Source organism: Mus pahari, chromosome 15, assembly GCF_900095145.1.
Source record: "Mus pahari chromosome 15, PAHARI_EIJ_v1.1, whole genome shotgun sequence".
Classification (NCBI taxonomy): Eukaryota; Metazoa; Chordata; class Mammalia; order Rodentia; family Muridae; genus Mus; species Mus pahari.
In genome coordinates, this window is record NC_034604.1 from 57,868,445 (window position 1) to 57,876,466 (window position 8,022).

At 41.6% G+C, this 8,022-nt stretch overlaps 1 pseudogene; it reads right to left on the reverse strand.

Moving 5' to 3' along the window:
• The window catches only part of LOC110332963, a 9,605-nt pseudogene extending 3,232 nt beyond the window's left edge, over positions 1–6,373 (reverse strand).
• Positions 6,374–8,022: the final 1,649 nt, after the last annotated feature.

Genomic DNA, 8,022 nt, shown 5'->3' on the forward strand with positions numbered 1-8,022 from the left:
GAGGGAGAGGGAGAGAGGGAGAGGGAGAGGGAGAGGGAGAGGGAGACGGAGACGGAGACGGAGACGGAGACGGAGACGGAGACGGAGACGGAGACGGAGACGGAGATGGAGAGAGAGAGTTTGCCTGTGTTTTAAGAGACAGGAAGGGACAAGTAACTAAGGTTAAGATGTGTGCAGATAGTGGAACAATATGAACTAATCAGTACCCCCAGAGCTCATGTCTCTAGCTGCATATGTAGCAGAAGATGGCCTAGTCAGCCATCATTGGGAAGAGAGGCTCCTTGATCTAGCAAACTGTATATGCCCCAGTACAGGGGATTGCCAGGGCCAAGAAGTGGGAGTGGGTAGGGAAGCAGGGTGGGGGAGGGTATAGGGAACTTTTGGGATAGCATTTGAAATGTAAATGAAGAAAATATCTAATAAAAAAGATGTGTGCAGATAATATATCATCAAGAGTAGAACTGAAGGAGACTACCTAGCTATTACATTTTATTGCATATTTTAGTTCTATTTTCTTATTGGACAGTGATTGAATGACTTATTTCAGAGATACATTAGCTTCTACCAATGGGCTATGCTTGCATTCTGATAAATTTCATGTGTAATATCAAAGGTGAAAATTATTTCCCTTTCATACACTCCAAATATATTTTAAAGAGTTTTTGTTAGAATTTCATACATGAATATTAAATTTATATCATTTCACTTCCTTAACCCACAACTTCTTCCATGTTCCTTCCTCATTCCTCTAAAATTCATGGCCTCTTCTTCTGTAATTTTATCTGTATTTATACAGCTATATGCACACACACACACAAAACACACACACACACTGCTGAGTCCATTTAGTGTTGCTGTAGGGGTGGTTCTGATGCTGCCCTGTTCCCCAACTGGTTCTTGATCTGCCAGTAAAGAAGCCATGGGCCAATTGCTTGACTAAAGGAATAGGCAGGACTTCTGGTCCTGGGAGGCCAAAGAAGCAAGGGAGGAGAGGAGACTGCACAGGCTTCTTATGGAGAAAAGTTGACCAGCCATGTGAGATCTCAAAACAGAGTGGCCACACAGGCTACTCCTACAGGTGGAAGGTTGGGGATGTAACTGAGGAACTAAAGTTTGGGCAAGTGGAAGGTATGGAGCTAAGAGTATTGATAAGGAAGTGGAAGATACGGAGCTAAGAGTATTAATAAGGGCATGCTTTTCCAGGTGGGTGATAAGTGCCCAACAATTGTGTCAAAAGGCAAGTTGAAATTGAACAACTGAGTGTGTGTCTTTTATATGTGGATTCAAGGGGAACTGGGCAGAGGCTGGTAGCACAGCCCATTCCTGGAGCTTAGGCAGCGTAGCAAAAGCTACATGTAATATGCTCATGTGTAAGTGTTTAGGTCTGATTGCTCAGGATTGGATAAACGATCAGAGGGCTGTTCCTAGAGAGGACTGATTCTTCCCCTGTGAGCATCCATCAGTTGTGTCTAGCTCTTCTTCTAGGGGTGGGCCCTTGTGAGGTTTCCTTATGAGATTAGCATGTCAACTGGTTGTCACTATGCAGGTCTTGTTTGGGTGACCATATTTCTGAGATTTCATGGATGCAACTCTGTCAAGTACAGAAGGCAGTATCTCGAGGCGGACATTTTAGTCCTCTGGTTCTTAAAATCTGTCTCTCCTTCCTTGATGTTCCCTGAGACAGATGTGTAGAGATTGAGTTGTGTTATAAGTATCAGCTGGTGTTGGGCAGGGCGAGCCAACTCCCAAGTCTTGAATTACTGCTTCTCTTTCCAAACTTTGCATATCACATAGAAAGAACATATTGCCATTTCTCCAAAGTTTCAAACCTGAGGCTTGGTAGAGCAAGCAGATGCCCAGAATCTCTAAACTAATGGGACAAAAATGGGTAACCATGTGCTAAGTTGCCTGGATTCACAAAGAGTCTTCTAAAATCCATATACTGCTTGAAAGTAGCCTTTGCAGTGATGGTTAATTTTCTGTGTCAGCCTGACTTTAAAAGATGCCTAATGAGCTGGGAAAACACTAACTCTGAGTATGATTGAATCTGTGAGAAGGGTGTTTCCACATGCAGTAGTATGTATGTGGTTCGGCATGTCAATCAGTAGACTCGGAAAAGCCTTGGTGAGGGTGGGTACCATTCACTGAGTATCTGGATGGAACAAAACAGCAAAAAGGGAGGAAGTCTTCTTACTTCTGTAGTGGTTTGAATAGGTGTGGCCTCCACAGACTCGTGTATTTGAATGCTTGGCCCATAGCAAGTGGCACTATTAAGGGGTGTGGTCGTACTGGAGTATGTGTGGCCTTGTTGGAAGAAGTATGTCCCTGTGCAGGTTGGCTTTGGAGTCTTACATGTTCAGGCTGTGCTTGTTGTGTCAGCCCCCTTCTGCTGCCTGCAGATCAAGATCTAGAATTCTGAGTCTTCTCCAGCACCATGTCTGCCTGCACACGGCCATGCTTCCCTCTATGGTGATAATGGACTAAACCTCTGAAACTGTAAGCCAGCCCCAATTAAATGTTTTCCTTTATAAGTGTTGCTTTGGGCTGGATCCCACTTTGGGCCTGTCACTGGATTTTCTTTTCCTCAGGCTCCTCTCCATTTCCATCCCTGTAATTCTTTCAAACAGAATCAATTATGGGTCAGAGATGTGACTGTGGGATGGCAACCCCATCCCTCACTTGATGTTCTGTCTTCCTGCTAGAGGTGGCCTCTGTAAGTTCCCTCTCCTGACTGTTGGGCATTTCATCAAAGGTCCCTCCCTGTGAGTCCTGGGAGTCTCTCATTTCCCAGGTCTCTGGTGCATTCTTCCCCCTCCCCCCAACCTCCTATTTCCTGAGGTTGCTTGTTTACATTCTTTCTGCTGGTCCTCAGGGCTTCAGCCCTTTTCCCTCACCCAATACCAGATCAGGTTCCCCTCTATCCCCCACTGCACCACCCCCACCCCAATTGGGATCCAGCTCAAGGGGAGGTTCCAAGGCCTGACACTATTACTGAGGCTATGGAGCACTCACAAAAAGGGATCTATCACGACTGCCCTCCGAAAGACCCAACAAGCAGCTGAAAGAGTCAGATGTAGTTATTTGCACCCAACCAATGGACAGAAGCAACTGACCCCTGTTGTTGAATTAGGGAAGGCTGAAAGAATCTGAGGAGAAGGGCGATCCTGTAGGAGGACCAGCAGTCTCAGTTAATCTGGATTCCCAAGATCTCTCAAACACTGGACCACCAAACAGACAGCATACACCAGCTGATATGAGGCCCCCAACACACATACAGTAGANGACTTCTGGGTCTGTGTTCATTCAGAGATGATGCACCTAACCCTCAAGAGACTGGAGGCCCCAGATAGTTTAGAGGTCAGGTGGGGTGGGGGTGGGAGCATCCACATGGAGACGGGGTGGAGTGGAGTGGTGTGCAATGTGGAGCAGTCGGAGGGTGGATGGGGAGGGGCAGGGAATGGAATATGGAGTGTAAAAAATGAATTACAAATAAAATTAAATTTCAAAAGTTGTCTTGGTCATGGTGCCTCTTCACAGCAATGAAACCCTGAGACATTTTCTTCAGTTAGACTTTCCCCTGCTCCTGCAGTATAGCCTGGTGCTTCCATTTCTCAATTTTGAGACTGGTATCATCAAGGCTAGTCCAATTCTCAGGCCTCTGAACATGAATAAATCACACAACTCTCTCTTTTTTCCTTCTCTCTTATTAGGGGTTGAAAATTGAGCTTTGGAACCCTATCAGCCTAAGTAAACACTCTATAACTGAACTATATTCTCACCTCCCCCCCCCCCGAATCTTTCTTATTCTCCAGTTTGCCAATGGTACACTGAACTTTCTCCTCAGAAAAAGAAATGTATAGATATATCTGAAATTCTGGGTCTATGAGCCACAAGATCATTGTTTGAATATTTAGTTTATGAGCGTAAATAGACAAGGACAGAACAGAATAAACAAAAGTAGCTCATGGAACACATTCTGATACAAGGCTTTCCGGTTTAAATTTCAGTTTGTTCATTTACTAAATGAAATTTATTTAGTATAACTTTGCCTTTTGTATGTATTACAGTTAGTTTAGGAAAAATTATGTTGCAGTAACAAATAGCCCCCTAAAACTCATTGGCGTTAACAGATGAATCAAACTTTCATTTCTCATTCCAGCTCTTTATTCTGACACCTAGGTTAAGGAATTAGTCATTATCTGAAACTTCCTGACTTTGAACAAGAGTAAAAGGTAAGAACAAAATCTTTAATGACTCAGAATTTTCACTAGGAGGCGGAATACATCATTCTATTTTATTTCCTCAAGTTACACAGCCAAGATAGGCATCAACAGGATGGGGAAGAACATTTATATATATTCATATGTGTGTGTGAATTGCAAATTTATCCCAGTTCCTCAATGTAAAATAGAAATAACAACAGTACTTGGAATAAGATTCAATCATACCACTTGACACATAACAAAAGTATTAACTACTGCCATGATCATGTGTGTGTGTGTGTGTGTGTGTGTGTGTACATATATCCCAATATAAGTGGTTTGTGTTGGTATATTCTATTTGAAGGTAACAATCATAGAAAAATAGAAAGTGCTCTAAAAATCCCTTTGATTATTCAACAAAATTTACCATTATTGTTAAGTTTGTCTTTAAGATGCCATGTATCTATTCACATTGCACACATTCATGCTGACATATGTTAAAAGGGAGATAATGTATAAGTTGTGTCACAGTCTGTTTTAGTGAACATTATATTAAAAACATCTCCATAATAATTATATACTCAGGTTGTTTTATTTGGTTTTGTAGTATTACATTCCTGGGGTGTATGTTTTCATTTAAGAACACAATCCAGTTATTTGGAATGTTTAGAATTTTTGTGCCATTCTCAGATGTTCTTCCTGGTTAACAGTGGACCTGCACTCATTGACCACATTTAGTTTGTCTTTTCTGCAGTCCAAGCTCTGAGAGCTGGAACTACCTGATGTACAGTTCTCCTAGAGGTTTATAAGGATTACTGAGTATTCTCTAGGAATGTTCTAGTGCCCCAGTCTCTCCAATAGACACCTTTTCAAAAATATTTGGAAACTATTGCAATAGTCTTTAAAAGGTCCCACAAAGGGGCCAATGAGATGGCTCGTCAGGTAAGGGGACGTGTAGCCAACTATGACAATCTGAGTTTAATCCCTTGAACCCACATGGTGGAAGGAGAGAATGGGCTCCTTTGCATTATCCAGTAGTCTTCACGCCTGTCCATAGTGTGCATGGATTCCCCCCAAATAAACAAATAAACAGTTTTAAATAAAGTCACATTAAATCACTTAATATAGGCACAAACATTAAATTACACGAAGTAATTATTGTAGGCTTTATGAGGCTCAATGGCTTTGCCGTTATGTAAAAAAAAATTGCATGTTTGCTGGTATGTGAGGTATGACGTAATAACACACACACACACACACACACAGAGAGAGAGAGAGAGAGAGAGAGAGAGAGAGAGAACAAAGAAATGAAGCAAACTGATGCTAATTTTAAAAAAATATTGTGCTGTAAAATACAATGAAAATTCTAAATCAATGCATGATAGAAATGAGTTATCAATGAGTTATCTCTCCTTCTCCTTTTCTGAGTTGGTCTCTGAGTTGTGGGATTCTAGGGATTTAAGAGGTCCCTTGTTGTTGTTGTTGTTGTTGTTGTTGTTGTTGTTGTTGTTGTTGTTGAGCACTCTGGTGATAGTTACTCTACATGCTTTGGCCAGTTGTATGTTTCTGCATTAAACACCATCCGCTACACAAGGAAAATTCTGTCATGAAATTCTGAGAGCTGTACTCATCTATAAATAGAGAGATACAAGTTTAGAGGGCACTTTGATACTATGTCCCCTTAACAAAGTAGTAGAAGTAAGTTTGTATCCAGAACCTATCTGCTCCCCAGCCATGAGTTCTGGCAAGATTTATAGTAGCAGACATAATATGTTCTCCTGTGGAGCAACCCTAACATCTAATCAGAAAGCGATTGGTAACCGCCATGATATTCATGCCACTATTGTATCATGGGCACATCTTGCCACTCCAGTCATTATGGTAGCTCACGTAGTTCATGGCTCAAATTATCAGTCTATTTTCTCTACCTGTAATAATTCACTATGTATACTATATATAATATCTTAAGAAGTTTAAATTGCATGTCCTTAAAAACTCTTGGTTTTCTTTGACAATTTCATGTAACTATTGATAGCCTGACTCTCAGGTCACACTGAATCTTGTCTTCTAGCCAGCTGGGATCAGCAGGTATTTTGACCTTAGTATGATCAAACCAGTTCTGCTTTCCCAGACTCACCTTTCATGCCTTCTCTTTTTCTGGGTCTTGGCATCATGACTCTTCAATGCTCTGTTTAAGTGGCTATATTTCAGATAGTGTCAAGATCCTCTAGTTCTGAGTGAGAGGCCTCACTCAGGTGTGTGTGTGTGTGTGTGTGTGTGTGTGTGTGTGTGTGTGTGTGTGTGTCTTCTTTAATGGTTAAGTATATTTGGAAATGTTCTTAATAAACTTTTTTTTCTTGTTGTTTTTCATTAATTCTTTGAGAATTTCACATGCTGTACTCAGGTTACATTCATCCCCTCCAACTCCTCCCAGATCCACCCCTTCTCTTCAAATTTCCCTTTCCCTACCTTCTCAACTTTGTGTCCTCATTTTATTAAAAACCCATTGAGTCCAATTTGTGTGTCCATACACTAGAGCATGGTTGTCATACTGGGGATCAGTTCAATAATTTCCCATTTGGCAAATGCACACATTTTCATTGTCATTCATCAGGTGATGGACATCTAAGTTGATCCCATTTTGTAATAATTGTGCATAGAGAAGCAATGGACAAGGGTGGGCAAGTATCTTTGTAGTATGACACATAGTCCTCTGAGTATATTACCAAGAGTGGTATCGCTGGACTATTTGGTAGATATCTTTATAATCTAAATATATAGGTTCTTCTCTCATTTTTAAATATAGGTTCTTCTCTCATTCAGTACATGCTAACAACAGTTTCCCCTCTCTCCACTTCTCTGGATCCACACTTGGCACTAATTTCCATAGTGGTTGCACCAACTTTTACTCCCAGCAGAAGTGAACAAGTTTTCCCCTTTCCCAACACCCAAACCAGCCTTTGATATCATTTTTTTTTTATCTAAGTCACCAAACTGTCTTAAAATCTAAAAGCAGAAGGAAAATGCTTTCTATTAAGAGATGTCCTTTCTCACAGAAAATGCCTGTTTGGGGCCACATCAGAGCATGGAGCGACTCTGTGTTGTACTTTGTTTAGTGTCAATTCAACCAGCCCAGAGAGATGAAGGTAATTAATGCCATGTTCCTAGAAGAGAGAGAAACAAAGGGATTTAGACTGATGGAACTCTTACCCTACCGGGGCACAGCTTTCAGAAGTACCTCTGCTACACTTGCCCGAGGGATCTTTGGTGCTATTGGGTGTAGACTTTTGAATGCAGGAAAAATTATTGCAGAGATAAGATTTTCAATTTGTTACCAAAACCAAGGTCCCATTCAGTGAGTTCCTACTAGGGTACAGGAACTCTTTAAGTGGTTGCTTGCATTTGTTGTATTGTTTTCATGGTCAGCACTCCCTTGATGAGATGTAGGCAAAGGTACTGAGGCACAGCTGGCCCAGTGGAATGCCTTCCACTACCAGTGAGAAGTTAAACAGTAAAGTAATGCTGTGTGTGTGTGTGTGTGTGTGTGTGTGTGTGTGTGTGTGTGCACCCTGGTGGTTAGCATTAGCATCACTTTGTGTCTTCCTTTCCAGTCACCCTGGAGCCCACTTTAGCTCGATTGGCTGACCAGTGAGTCCCCTGCCCGTGGGATCTGCCTGTCTCCACTTGGGCTTAGCTTGAGTGCTTGGATCCTGATCTTAGAACCTCAGTCCTATGCAGCAAGTGCTCTACTTGTCTTGTTAGCATATTAAAAGAATTTGAGGGTTATTTTTCCAGATTTACTTCTTTCTGAAATAGTTGA